Genomic DNA, 15,651 nt, shown 5'->3' with positions numbered 1-15,651 from the left:
CCTACAGTATGTACATCACTTACACATGTGGTGTCCGTGAGTCTGTCCATGAACACTAAAGATAACGAGCAGAGTTGGTTGAAATGAGCCTCATTACAACCTGAGGTAACACATTGAAAGGACTGCAGTATGTCTCAATGATGGATTTGACTGTCAATTTGGTTCATTTGATTCATTCTGTCGACTAAAACTATGACGAAAAACTACCTTTTTCCACTGACGGAAACTAAATACAAACTAAGCTATGATGACTAAAACTTAGTTTGAAACCTGCTTGCTCAGGGGATTAATTGAATCGGGACCATCAGGTTAAACTTTGTGTCAGAGAGGGTATGCGCATGCATAGGTGCAGAGGGTATGCGCATGCATAGGTGCAGAGGGTATGCGCATGCATAGGTGCAGAGGGTATGCGCATGCATAGGTGCAGAGGGTATGCGCATGCATAGGTGCAGAGGGTATGCGCATGCATAGGTGCAGAGGGTATGCGCATGCATATGTGAAGAGGGTATGTGCATGCATAAAGTGAGTGTCAAATCGAGTGGCAAATTGAGGGGAAAAGTAAGTTTAGCATTGTTTAATGCAATCAGATAGGACTTTTCTGTTTGGATGTACAGCTATGGCCTGTCAAGGCCCAAAAGAAGTGTTTTGCCACTCATTAGGTGTTCCCGCTAGGGCTGTCCCCAACTAAGGATTTGTATAGTCGACTGATAGATGAATAATCTTTTATTTATTTATTTTTTGCTCCAAAAAATTGTATATAAGAATACAATATTTACAAAAATGTACAAAAATATTGTATTATTCCACTAGGTCTGTGGGGGACATAAACACATTTGAACATTAAAAACCCCCCTTTTTTTTCTTTTTTTTTTTGTGAACAACTGAGAGGCTTGTCATTAGCCAGATTGAGCACAGCAGGTGAGATTGAGATTCTGGAATCTATCAGGCCAGCGCACTGTGCGATTCAAGTCACAGGCAGTGGCACATTGCCACACAGGCAGACACACTCCACATGCACATTGGAGATTTGAACAGTCAGAATGTTCAAATGTGTTTATGTCCCCCACAGACCTAGTGGAATAATACAATATTTTTGTATATTTTTGTAAATATTGTATTTTTATATAAAAAAAATTGGGGCAAAAAAAAAATGTTTTTGCTTAGTCGACTAAGAGGTGGTCAGTCGACTGAGACCTGTTCCGATCGATTAGTCGACTATTCGACTAATCGAGGTCAGCCCTAGTTCCCGCATAAGTTCCAGGTATGATGATGTCACACGCGTATCCTATAGAGCGTCGCAGTCCCTCCCCCTTTCAGAACGACGAGTGGCCCAGGAAATGAAATGCAATGCATTTCTCACATAGGATTTTCTTTAAGTATTAAGTAAATCATTAGAAAGAAGAAAATAAAGGCAGGAGACAACACTATTTGTTTTGTTTTTCTTATAAATTATTTGATCACCTGGGTGTGTCGGGTTGTGTTTGAGCCCCCAAAATAGCTGACCCGTGCTGGTGTTTAGTGCATGTGCCACTATGTGTGTGTGTGTGTGTGTGTGTGTGTGTGTGTGTGTGTGTGTGTGTGTCTACTAAAGCTACTGTCATTGTCACACGCACACTCGCGCACAAACACGTGCCTCCGTGTCGTTGCACAAACGTGTATGTGTCTTTGAGTTTGTGACAGCTTACCCACCTGTGAAACTGTGTGTGTGTGTGTGTGTGTGTGTGTGTGTGTGTGTGTGTGTGTGTGTGTGTGTGTGTGTGTGTGTGTGTGTGTGTGTGTGTGTGTGTGTGTGTGTGTGTGTGTGCGTGACAGGCATCTGTCTCCCCTGCCCTGCAGCCTGACTGGTTTTAATTAGGAGGTGCCAGAGCGCCTGAGGGCTCTCCTGCTGACATGACACACACACACACACAGTGCGCATACACGCACACACACACACACCCCCGTACCTGGGGGCAGACAGAGGCTCTCCCACCAAGCCTGGCCTTCTCGTTATCACCATCATGTATGGTAGTTGTCCCCCCGCCCCCCCCCCCACACATACACACACACACACGTTAAGTCTGTCTATCTATCTATCTATCTATCGATTTATCTATCTGTCTGTCTTTCTATCAATAAATCCATCCATCCATCCATCCATCCACAGTATAATACTGATTATTTGGGTTATTATGTAGTGTGTGTGTGTGTGTGTGTGTGTGTGTGTGCTGCGCGCGTGCGTGCGTGCGTGCGTGCGTGCGTGTTTGTGTGTGTGTGTATTGTGTTGTGTGTGTGCGTGTGCGTGTATGAATGTATACTGTATATGAATTCATGCACAGATATGTGTACAGTAGCCCTATACTAGCTTGTAATGCAGCAATGGTTTGGAGAAGGAGATACCTTTAGTCTACTGATCCCGTGGGGGAGATTCAAGTGCCAAATACAGCAGTAAAAGTTACAGATACAGTAGGTAGTACAGCAGAGTAACTCCACCCTTAATAAACAAATATTTATTAGAGTATATAGACCCCTATACAAACATCCTGGCTGGTGCAGAACAAGAGAGTGGGTATAGTTATGATATCAGCGCAGACCACACGTAACGTTAAAGATGACAACAGAGTGCATGTTACAAATAGTCACACACACACCGCCAAAGTTGAGCAACAGTTCAACGGCATCAGCCCAATACACAGCTTTGGGAAATGGCGAAACGCTACAGTCAATGGTTCATTTCTATAGCGGCTTTATCCCAAGACACAATACAATACACTCACATTCACTCATGAAAAACCATGCAAGGCACCAACAGGCTCAGTGTCTTGCTCAAGGACACATGATGCAGGGATTGAACCGGGAAACTTCAAATTCCCAAGTGGCTGCTCTACCTCCGGAGCCACTGCCGTCCCACTGTATTATTTAGATACTGCAGATATACAACAAACATGATTGTGAATACGATTCTGCAAGAATTCTAACACAGCCTCACTCAGCCTCACAATAGGGCAACTATTGACCATTTACTATCGATTAATTCAGTGGTAATATGTAAATGTAAATGTAATGCCTGTTAAAATATTTGCGGGGTCACGGCTTGTAAAGGTTGAGAACCACTGGAGTGTGTTTAAAACAAATTATGTTAACCCTTGGCCTACAATTCACGGAAAAAACGGAATTAATCGAAAAATCTAAACCTCCCGTTAACGAAAAAAACGGAATGACAATCAATATCAGTTATCGCGGGGTCAAAAGAGCAAAAATTAATATATTTTCGCTAATATCACTAATGTTGGATGTAATTTACCAAAAAACGGCCGAAATCCGCGTGATCGTGCGCTATCGTGCACGCGCGCCGTCTCTATGTGCGTCGCTGTAAAAAATTTGATATTTTGCGATCTTTTGGGGTTGATTTGAGGTAAATTTGACTTAGTTATGAAAAATATAGCATTAGCTTAGCAATCCGGACCAGCCAAGCTATTGACTAGGGTCAAAATACTACAGGTTGTTGTTGATCGTTGAACCGGAAGTGACTTAGGAAGATCTGTCTATTTTAGCCAAAATCAGCATAATGATGCTTTCCCGCCATCTGGTGGCGAATCGAGAGAATACATTTGCAATGAATGAAAAAAGAAAAACATCTCTTCAATCCACCAGATCTTTCTTGTATGTTAAAACGATGAATTAAAAATATGCCAATTTGTTACCCAAACAAAATAATTGGGACTGGTAGTCCAAGGGTTAAAGAGGCAACTTTACGCGTTATTTCATATTTTCATACTGCACAACAGTGTCATACAATAACAGTGAAAATAGCACATATATAAACTCAACCGTTGGCCTATGACATGCCTCTATTCTGCACAGCCATTGGCTATGCAGAATAGTGGGTTCAGGGTCTCATACATACAGAGCCTGATGGCCACCTGTGAAATCCTGTGATTCAGCCAAGGAATCTCTGTCTCTCAGTGTGTGTGTGTGTGTGTGTGTGTGTGTGTGTGTGTGTGTGTGTGTGTGTGTGTGTGTGTGTGTGTGTGTGTGTGTGTGTGTGTGTGTATACAGTTCAGTACGCAGCCAGCGGACTTCACCTCCCTTCTGGCAAAGCCTTCATTACTGATTAGGATGTTTGAAAAAGAGACAAAACAAGAGAAAGTTCGAAGACAAACAGACAGGTCAGCAGAAAGCAAACGCCCTCACTCTCTCTCACTCACCCGACCAGCATGCTCCGAGGTGAGTTCTAATGACCTCTCCTGCACTGATGGACGCGTGCGTGCGTGCGTGTGTGCGTGCGTGCGTGCGTGCGTGCGTGCGTGCGTGCGTGGAGAGAGAGAGAGCCCTTTGTCTATGATGGTGTGAAGGAGATGGCAAGTTTGCACGCAATAATGTGTGACGACCCTGCAATGTGTGTCTAAGGCTGTGATATGTCCATGCAACCAGAGTGTCTGTCTACTTGTGATATGTCCCTGCCTAAAACAAGAGTGTCTTTCTGGTTGTGATATGTCCCTGCCTAAAACAAGAGTGTCTTTCTGGTTGTGATATGTCCCTGCCTAAAACAAGAGTGTCTTTCCGGTTGTGATATGTCCCTGCAACGAGAGTGTCTTTCTGGTTGTGATATGTCCCTGCAACGAGAGTGTCTTTCTGGTTGTGATATGTCCCTGCAACGAGAGTGTCTTTCTGGTTGTGATATGTCCCTGCAACAAGAGTGTCTTTCTGGTTGTGATATGTCCCTACAACCAGAGTGTCTTTCTGGTTGTGATATGTCCCTGCAACGAGAGTGTCTTTCTGGTTGTGATATGTCCCTACAACCAGAGTGTCTTTCTGGTTGTGATATGTCCCTGCAACGAGAGTGTCTTTCTGGTTGTGATATGTCCCTGCTCTGGTCCTTGCATGTCCCTGCGACATACGTCGACAACACGTCGCAGGGACATAACAATTTACACAACAACAATAATCTTGTTTCTTTGCACTGGTCAGAGCGTAACACAAAGTTACACAATCTGAACCGTGCAAACAAACAACACAGTTCATTCATTTAAGTTAAAGAGTTAAAGTGGGTTTGTTTATCTATCCTCTGTCCTTGGAGTCTAACTTCACCAGAAGGTGTGTGTGTGTGTGTGTGTGTGTGTGTGTGTGTGTGTGATGTTCTATCATCTATCTCATGCTGTCTGCTGGGACGATGAATGTTCAATGCCAGTTACGTTGCCTCCCTTTCCAGTGGCTCTCCCACACCACACCACACCAGTGTGTGTGTGTGTGTGTGTGTGTGTGTGTGTGTGTGTGTGTGTGTGTGTGTGTGTGTGTGTGTATGTGTGTGTGCATGTGTGTGTGTCATGTACAGTAGCTACCGGTACTAGTGTGGTGTTGATAGTGCTAGCTGCGGTGTGACCATGATGTGTGTTTGTCTGTGTGTGTCTGTCTGTCTGTCTGTCTGTGTGTGTGTGTGTGTGTGCTCACAATCATGTCTGTGTGTACCATTTGTGTAAGTCCATAATTTATTGACCGTTTTATGAGCAGCAATATGAATGCATGCATAAGTGATCTCAAATAACGCAACCTTCCCATCCACCACCTACGTACTGTATATATGGCTTCATCAATGTAGATTTATGGATCTCGACAACTAATAACAGCTATATCTCTTGACTAGCCTGCCCTGACTACAGACCCTGCTGCCTCACACTGGCACAAATACCACATGAGATGCAGTGCAGTTTATTTTTTATTTTTTTATTTTCTCCTCAATTACACAGAAAACAAAAACAAAAACCAAACCAAGTTCACAACGCAGTGAAACTACAAGTTCAGATTCAGGAATAGGTTGCAAGGGGAAAAAAGAAAACCCTGCTTCTGCAATCTGCTAAGTGCCGTTTTTATGCAAAATAAAAAGTATGTTGGGTAAAGCCTCAGAATGCTTCCAGTATGTTAGTGTTCAATCTTTAACACCCCCCCCCGCCCCTCCCATCCAACCACCCACCCACCCTTACGATCTGACAATCTGGCAGAGGTGGAAGAAGTACTCAGATTTATTTTTACTTAATAATTACCAACCCGGTTAAGTAACAGCAAAGACCACAATAATATGCACTGTTTGCACTAAAGTTTGCACTGAAATTAGTCCTGGAATTTGTCGTTACAGTCCAGTTTTCCAAAATTATACTTGAGTTACAGACTACAGTACAAAATTATTTGCACCAAAAAGTACCGTCTTCAAGCATCTTTAAGCTCACAACGGAACGCAGCACTATCGTTGTGAGCTTGCAATTGTCTATTTTTTAAAGACAAAGCTATAAATATATAGGGCTTCATTGCATGTTAAATGTACTGTATGTAAATGTACAATATCTGCCTCTCAGATGTAATGGAGTAGAAGTAGAAAGTATCTCAATATCTCAAAATTGTACTTAAATACAGAATTTGAGTTAATGTACTTAGTTAATTTCCGCCACCCACCCACCCCTCCGCTCTGCCAATCTGGTGCCTGCAGTATGTGAGCCTCGCAGGGCGCAGTGGGCACACAGCGGGCACAGCGGGTGGCGGCAAACAGGTACAGTGAGGAGACAGACACTTACTCAGTCCTAGCAGACCTCCTGTCTGCCGACTGTTAACACACTGAGTGATATGCCTTGGATTGTACAGACGCCCGCAGGAAGGAGAGAAGTAGCAATGATTATGAATCGTTAAGCCCCATTTCCACAATTTATCGTTGCCGACGGGCAGAAAACTCTTATCTCCACATTTGTGTATTTTTTCGTAATTTCCCGGTAGGCCCTTTCGCAAATTATGCCCCTAGTTGATCGTACTGCAGCGTCACACGAAAGCAAGCAAGCAACAGATTCACGAGCTCTAAACGTGGCGCGAATTGTCACGTTTTGAGCTTGTAGATCTGCTACTTTTGCTATATTTGAATTTGAATCCTGATAAGGGCTTAAAGGTGGTGATATTGTTTTTGTTAAAAGGTTAATGCTGTTCAGTAACCACCTCTTTAGTGAGCAGAAAATATTTTTTTAGTTGGGGCGCCAATTTCATTCAATCAGGAGAGGATACCCATTTATCAGACTCAGTTTTATAGTGTTCCAGTTCCAATTATGTGTCAGCTAATTTGTTTGCTTCATCACTTCCAATTTCACTTGTCTATCCTGTATGAGTGTGTCTCTCATGCTCTCTCTGTCTCAATGTTTACAGTTCTCTTTATTCAGTATTTAAGTCCGACGTCATTTTGTAGTGCTACGTTACGTCCGGGTCCAAGTGGCACCAGCTCCCGTCCGCATCCCATTGTAAATAGAATATCTAAACGCGTGAATCTTTTTACAGTGACGTTATTTTTCAGAAAGGAAGCCATAGAGGGTTAAAATGGGTCTTAATGCTTCCAACTCGAGTAGAATTATTAATGTTTTGTACAAGTGTCCATGACAACAAAAATATATGATGAGACAATAAAGACTATTATTATCATTATTATTGAAGGTGGCAACAGTCCATTTGCTCGGTAAAATATTTCGGGGGATATTTACAATGTGTGCAGGCTTGAGTATGTTGAATCTAGTTTGCATTAATGAGGATTTAGTTGACACAATCAAATAAAATGGCGATAGTATTCCATGTGGGGCAGACGGCCTGTCACAGCCAGATTTTGGAGAGCAGCGCAGCTTTGTTGTTGCGAGGAAAGCGGTAAAATGAGACTTTCGTGGTTGTTTTCGTCTCAGATTTAGTCCGACGGAGCGTCACAGTATAACTCCATGGGGACACAAAAGCTACACAAAAGTAGGACCCGGAAGTATCTCAGGAGGGGGCGCTCACGTCACAGCTAAAATACTGAATAGAGATACACAACTGTAATTACAGGCGTTCTAATATTCTTACAATATATCAAACTGTGTTTGTTAAATACTCAAGCCATGGTATATACCTTGTGTATACCATGACACAAAATGAAAATAATACCTGTTAAATTCATGTATATTGATACCGAATTTTAAAAATAATTTTCCCTCCCTCTTTTCACATCATGTCAGCTTAGTTTAGTAAAGGCTAAATAAGCATATGTGACATGTGTCTGAAACAGTGCAGGCAAAGACACAACAACACACAGTGCCGTACCTGATCGAGACATTTGCCTCCGTCTATTAACAACTTAAACCCAATACTTAGTTTACTGGGCTCCCCCAGCTCACAGTGTGAGCTTGTACTGCATGTAAATAAGCATTCTTTTGCAGAATGCTTGCGTATTTTCACAGAATCTTCACCTATTATAACATGCCCAGAATAGGGATGCTAATGTGGTTAAAGGGCCACTTCACCCCTTTAGAAACCATATATGATGTTTAGGACACAAGAAACACTTTCCTGGGGTTTTTATGTGTGTGATGTGTGTTTTTGTCTCCACCAGGCCGAAGAGTATGTTTTGCACTCCGTCCGTCCGTCCGTCCGTGTGTGCGTGCGTCAGTCCGTCCGTCCGTCCGTTACCAGCTTACACATTTTATCCATACATCACACAATTCGGTATACACTATCTCCATAGTCATGTGATCAACACGGATCTGCACCATTTCCCATCTTCCATCCTGATTGGCTAAGATTGCCTTCCAAAGTTCACATGATTCGTCCGTTTCGAACAAAATGCCACAAATCACAAACACAGTGTGCAATTTCTGTGAAATTATACACGCACACTTCCACTAGGCCGAGGACGACATGCCAGTCATTTTTTCCCAAATCAGCCTCACGGTGGCGCTATAACAGGGCAATTCCTGTTTTTACTTATAACTGCATCGATCTGTATACAACTTATGTATGCACACTCCCAAGAGGCCATGGAAAAACATTGTCCCTGCAATACACATTGTTTATGTTAGTCGCACAGATTTCATCCAAATCTCACGCAAATCTGTACACATCTCTGTAGTCATGTGATCAAGATGAGCCTGTTGGATTTCTCAGATTCTACACTGATTGGCTAAGATTGCCAAAGTTTTCAGGAGTAACCCGTTTTGTACAAAATGCTGCACATGTCCTGCTCATCCAGAATTCTATCCTCAGAGATGCTATGAGTGATTAGGTTCTGCATTTCCAACAAAATGAAGAACATTGTTGCAAAAAACAAAAAAACATGTTTATATTACTCCTAAACATTTTGCCAAACATGATCACACTCCTATCCTCCTGATGGAGACCTGTGCCCAGAAGGGCACTTTTTCCAGTTAGATATTGTACTCATGACCAAAATGTGTCACGAAAATGTGGAATCACTTCCTTCCTGGACTACAAGTCACACCTCCACGCAGTCTCCCTCCCCCTCTCCACAAGGAGAGGCAGTGCACCAAAGCATTATGGTCATTGTAGGAATTCAGCAATCCAGTCAAACCCTAGTCAAACACAAAGACTTCATTATTTCTCTGGTCACAGGGTGCAAATTTCAAATTGTGCTACTATTAAATATCTACTACAAATACTATAAACATTGAGTGACTGCAGTTTCTTCCATCGGTGAAATGTCCCTTAAGAGTCTATATCATACTTCTCAAAAGCATTTGTGGACCCTTGCAATACCCTCGGGCGCCACCAGTGGTCCCCGGCCTGCAGGTTGGTAAACGCCAGCATATACACTTTTACAAAATTTCAACAAGTGCGCTCGCACGCACTCCTCCCATTGTGTTGCCGGGACAACAGTGAGACATTTAAAATAGATAGCACCAATCAGTTATCTTATAGGATATGGCCAATAATGTTTGTCTGGCTGTCTGGCTGGCCTGCTAGCGTTTAGTGGCTAACCCTGTTTATATATACTGTAGGCCACTGTGAGCTGGCTGCACAGAACAGTATAAACCACCCGGGCCCGTTGGCCTGTGGTCTGCACTTTGCTTTGCTCTATGTATTCCCAGGGGGGAAGTGGGCATCGCAGTCTGATGTATGGTCTGGAAGTGTACTTGTTTGTATGGGCTTTACGTGTACACACGTTGAATGTTTCTGGTCTGGTGCATACTTCAAGGACTTGTGAATGGTCCTTTTTTTGGGTGCGTTGAAAAACAAAAGCATCCTTTGCTAATGGCCATAATTCCCCATAATTTTGTTATTGTGAGTTCAGCAAATGATGCTGAAACAACACAGAAGTAATCATTTTAAATTGGGCCTACTCCTAGCATTTGGTCGGTGGAATAATTTTTTATTCTACAAATCTGAAATAATAAAACTCAGATGTCGTAATGTAAGTTAATTAATTTTGTATGTTCTTTTTTGTTTTGTTTTCTAGTTTGTCAACTGGAATAGTTATGTCACAGCAAATGGTAAAACCGTGGCTCAAATGTTTTATACTGACTGCATAAACTCAAAGTATTGCTTCGTGATGCGGTTTACTGATACAGGAAAGCTTCCATGGCCCAACGGCTCAGATGCTATGAATGTGCCGTGTGTCACACACACACACACACACACACACACACACACACACACACACACACACACACACACACACACACACACACACACACACACACACACACACACACACACACACACACACACACACACACACACACACACACACACACACACACACACACACACCTTTACTTCCAATACTTTTACTTTACTCCACTACATCTCAGAGGCAAATATTGTACTTTGACTCCAATTATTTGAAAACTTTAGTTACTACTATAGTGACATTGTATATTTAACCACTTGAGTCCTATACATTTTGGCCATTTGAAAATAACCGATCTACAAACTCACCATGTGTCGCTTCACAAGTATTGAATGTGAATGTATTCCCTGAAAGTGTAAGAATGGACCCAAAAGTAGTGTCAGAGTTAACACAGTATTTCCCATTGAGTAGAATATAGCAGGCAATCAAGATGCCCAAAGAATCCTCACCACTTCAACCCCATCCCCATTCTGGGGAGAACATTCACAGAAAATAACCCCATCCCCATTCTGGGGAGAACATTCACAGAAAATAACCCCATCCCCATTCTGGGGAGAACATTCACAGAAAATAACCCCATCCCCATTCTGGGGAGAACATTCACAGAAAATAACCCCATCCCCATTCTGGGGAGAACATTCACAGAAAATAACCCCATCCCCATTCTGGGGAGAACATTCACAGAAAATAACCCCATCCCCATTCTGGGGGGAACATTCACAGAAAATAACCCCATCCCCATTCTGGGGGGAACATTCACAGAAAATAACCCCATCCCCATTCTGGGGGGAACATTCACAGAAAATAGCTGATGTAGCTACAAGCTCACGACACGTCCAGATCTGGTGTAGAGTGAAAAAAGAGCAGACTAAGTAGCCTACAGAGCCGGCCACAGTCAACTAAGTATTAGTTTGCCAAGTATAGAGAATTTAAGTTTCAAACGGGACACATGTTTCCTTCATTTTGTTGTTTCAAACTAGCATCAACATAAAAAAAGACAACGTGGATGCTACTTTTAAACCGAGTGCGACCTGAAACCAAAAGGTTAATCCACCATAACTCTCACTTCAACTTCAGACTGACAAGCAGAGGTGGACAAAATTGTTTTCAAACTTTTCTTTCCTCCCCCTGCCTGTGTTTGGTCTTTTTTCTTTTTATACCCTCCCTCCTCGCGTCTCTCCCCAAACAACCTCTTCGCCCCACTCCCTTTATGCCGAAATCCACTCTTAACACAACTAAAAATTCATTTTGTCTGACCTAAATCAGAGGGTGTCTGCGCCATGGGCTTATTACACACTGCGCTTAAACTTGTGTTGTGGAGGAGGATGGGGTATTATTATCTTCCAGCTACCCACCCTGCTATAAAAACTGGTGGTGCGACATCTCCATGCACAGCGCAGTGCTGCTGCCCTCCCTTTTCTCTCTCTCTCTCTCTGTCTCTCTCTCTCTCTCTCTCAATCTCTCGCTCAGTGGTTGGTTCTAAACTCAACACTAGCCACTCTGGTTCAGGGAGACAAGGATAAGAATTACACTCTCCTCTCAGCTCTGCTCCGCTGGCTTTCCTGCTCTCAATTGGATATTCCTTCCAGGGTGTTCTTCATTTTTTTCCATTTTCTTCTTTTTGTGAATGGGCATCTGGGACCGGTTGGTGTAAGGAGCTTGTGAATGGACTTACTGCCTGCCAAACTGACTGATTGACTGACAGACAGACAGACAGACAGCCAGTGAGAGAGAGAGAGAGAGTGAGAGAGAGAGAGAGAGGGGTTCACTCTAAGGAGACAATGCTGGGAGGTCAACCAGGGAACAGCAGAGTGTCTTAATAGTCTGGGAATACAAACACACGCAGTGAACCCAGGTATGTTTGTATACTACGGCGATGACTGCTTTGACACTGTGGAATGCATGTGGGACGTATCGAGACATGTGGAAATGTATGATGATGCCAGCCAGAGTTTTTGGGGAGTGTGTGTGTGTGTGTGTGTGTGTGTGTGTGTGTGTGTGTGTGTGTGTGTGTGTGTGTGTGTGTGTGTGTGGGAGCATGTGGCATATACGCCAATATTTGTCACATTAGTAGAGAGTACAGATGAAGTTGTTTGCATGTTTATAAATTATGTCCAGAAGTACTTGTACACATTAATATAGATTAAGTGCATGTTTATGTACGTACGTGCTTGTTGTATGCATAGTGTGTGCATGTGTGTCATGAGTCTATTTAAACTCCCTATACTTACAAATAGTAAACTATAGTTGAGCAGGTTCTCTGTGCTTGGTCTGCTACTTTTCCCACCCTCTACACCAAATAACAGCGCGGTAAAGTAGATGATCTACAAGCTTGCAGATCGACTAACGTTCCCCCACAGAATACTGTAGGGATGCTATAGGGTTCAAGTGTTTCACATCATTAAGGAACTGGACCTTCTCACAAGGTGCGAACAGGTCAACAGCCACTGACAGAACCACCATTATAGTCATTTAATGACTCATGTAATTATTTAAGTAGCACTGCAAATAATGTCCCTATACAAAAACCTATGGTGTCATGTTACTGGTCGGTCGCTGTCGAGGGGGGAAACCTCATATGTCCAAAACTGTTACTTTTCAGGATTCAGTTTCCAAAGTAGCAAAAAATGTAGGTCGGCTATTTTTGCTACTTTTGTGTGACACTGTAGTATGACGGAGTATAGGCGTTGATTTGCGACAGAACAGTAACATAAGTAAAACACATGGAGATAAGATTAGAGGTTTCTGCGCATCAGTGACATCTGAGAGTTATGTGCTGAGATTCATTATAATGAATAGGACCTGTGGGACACTTCACAACAGGTGTCATAAAGTACTTTTAGAAGATGTAGGCATCTTTCTAAGCTCTCTAGTAGTAGTTATGCTCAATTTGAAACATGTCCCTCATTTATTAAAACATCTGCTACTGTATATACGTATGCGCACACACACACACACACACACACACACACACACACACACACACACACACACACACACACACACACACACACACACACACACACACACACACACACACACACACACACACACACACACACACAAATGTTGAGACTAGAGCATATGGACAAAAATAAAAACATGTTATGGATTTGAGGCTGAGCTTTAAATTATTGTTTACACCATGCTTGTTGTCAGACAGCTTATGGATGTGTTGCCTCATGTTACAAAAGGAGATGACCAGGATTAGCACCGGTAATGTTTACAAGTTGTTTGTCATTTAACCAACTCACTGAGATTATAAACAGGTAGGGGAAAAACACAGAACTGCATTGCATGTAAATATTTGCCGTGCAGTATGCGAATATATTTACGGACATGCTTTATACACAATTATACACAATAAAACGTTTACAATTCAAATATATTATGTATTTAAATAAAGAATTGCCCATTTTAGCTGGACATTTGCCAATGTTAGTTATAGGTCCTAAGTCAAATAATTATTATAATTCGGGCAGCACAAACAATATATGATTGTGCGACAAAACACTAAACAGAGAATTCATAATATATATGGTAGACATGCGTTTAGCAATACATGTATTTATTTATTTGTTTCATTTTGTGTCTGTTCTGGAATAAACAGAATAAATAATCTACACCCCACCTTAAAATCAGTGAACCAACATGGCACACTAGACAGACAAGCCTTTGTTTGCTGTACTTTAGGGGTGTGTGGACCAAATGGGAGCGCTAATGATGTGCTGCTGTAGGGCCCCCTGAAGGCCAGAGGGCCACACAGCCTCTACACACTCCTTATACATGGGAGCCATGGATGTATACAGTACTTTGTCATAATATAGCAAAAACAGCCCATCGACAAGCTCACAACGTTTGTAGATCGGCTATTATTAGTTATTGTTATATATAAAAAAGGATTTGACTTTTCTTTAGGACATTTGTTGTCAATGTCAATAAGGATCTCTCATTTTGAAATCCAATAACGTAACAATTTTATTGTTTTATTGTTTTATCTACAGTACTGTAGGCTACTTAATGAAGATATATTTGAGAAAGGTCATTATACTCCACTATATATTGTTCTTGTAAGGCCATTCTTGTCACCTATGTCTGGTCTTATGGAAATAATAAATTTTACTGATGAATCAGTATGCAATAGAGTGGTATTCATGCTTCACTGAGCTTTACTTGCCTATAAAAACTACAACATAATAATGGTATAAATGTATGGAATTCACAATATCTCCCTTCAGAGGAATAACACTCCCTTTAAATAACCAGTGCATTTTTAAACATGGACACAGCGTATAAATAGCCCACTCATGTAATGATTAAAACACGTTCACAACTCCAATTGTCACAAATAAAGACAAATTAAAGTAGTCATGCTGATACCTAAGGGAAGTGGTGGAAGATTTGTATTTATTTATTTATTTTTAAAGTAAAAGTAGCAATACCACAATATAGAAATAAAAAATAAAATGCCTGTATTCATCAATGTATAGGCCTACCTACAGTACTCATATACTGTAGGCTATAGAATGTTCCATTTCTAAAATCTACAAGCTCACTCTGTCACTATGCGAGGTATTTTTGAATAGTATAAAATAGGGCTTAATTGCTTAAAGGATGCTTTGTAATAATACTAAATCTAGTATAGTAGTAGTACTAGTATAGTAAAGCTGTCAAAAGATTGTAGTGGGGAGAAAAGCACAACATTTGCCTTCAGATGTATGTGGAGTAGAAGTATTGAAAAATGGAAATACTCAAGTAAAGTCAAATTGCCCCACACCATATACCATACCCCTATTACATGTACTGTATAAGTACAGTACTTGAGTAAATATGCTTAGTTACTTTGCACCGCTGCCTAAGGGCTCCATAAAGTTATGTTCTTGCTATAAGTTGGAAATGTTAGTTCATTATATTATTGGTACGGGTGTCTCCCGAGCCGGTGCTGAACCTTTTGTGTGATTATATTCTAGACCGGCTTATATGAGGCAAATGAATGTCTGCTCCTAATAAGGGGGGCGGATTGTAGCTGTCAATGACATCAATTATTTTGCCTGTGCGATTGTCCATCCATGACAGTTGTGGGAGCAGGTGTTTGTTATGGGCCAGCGTGTGACAGGGGACAACTTTGGCGGCTGGTGATTTAGCTGGTGTGGGCCCATGAGTGAATGTTCTGGTCTGACAGGGCTAAAGGAGGTTTTATCTGCTGTAGCTTACAGGCCAAATGAGTGTCTGTCTGTCTGTGACAGGGGGGGGGG

At 41.9% G+C, this 15,651-nt stretch overlaps 1 protein-coding gene across 4 annotated transcripts in view; it reads left to right on the top strand.

Moving 5' to 3' along the window:
• The window catches only part of zbtb7c (zinc finger and BTB domain containing 7C), a 35,495-nt gene that overhangs the window by 9,191 nt on the left and 10,653 nt on the right, over nucleotides 1-15,651 (top strand). The window contains exon 2 of one of the 4 annotated variants that reach the window (XM_083794441.1): nucleotides 4,039-4,148. The exons of 2 other annotated variants lie outside the window; for them this stretch is intronic. The gene's annotated coding sequence lies outside the window, so the exon portion shown is untranslated. Of the gene's footprint in view, nucleotides 1-4,038; nucleotides 4,149-11,912; nucleotides 12,252-15,651 lie in introns of those variants that run through there. One more of the 4 variants, XM_083794440.1, reaches the window with a different exon arrangement.

The sequence above is a fragment of the Protomyctophum parallelum genome, assembly GCF_964188405.1.
Source record: "Protomyctophum parallelum genome assembly, chromosome: 21".
Lineage (NCBI taxonomy): Eukaryota > Metazoa > Chordata > Actinopteri > Myctophiformes > Myctophidae > Protomyctophum > Protomyctophum parallelum.
This window is presented reverse-complemented; position numbering and strand designations above follow the sequence as displayed.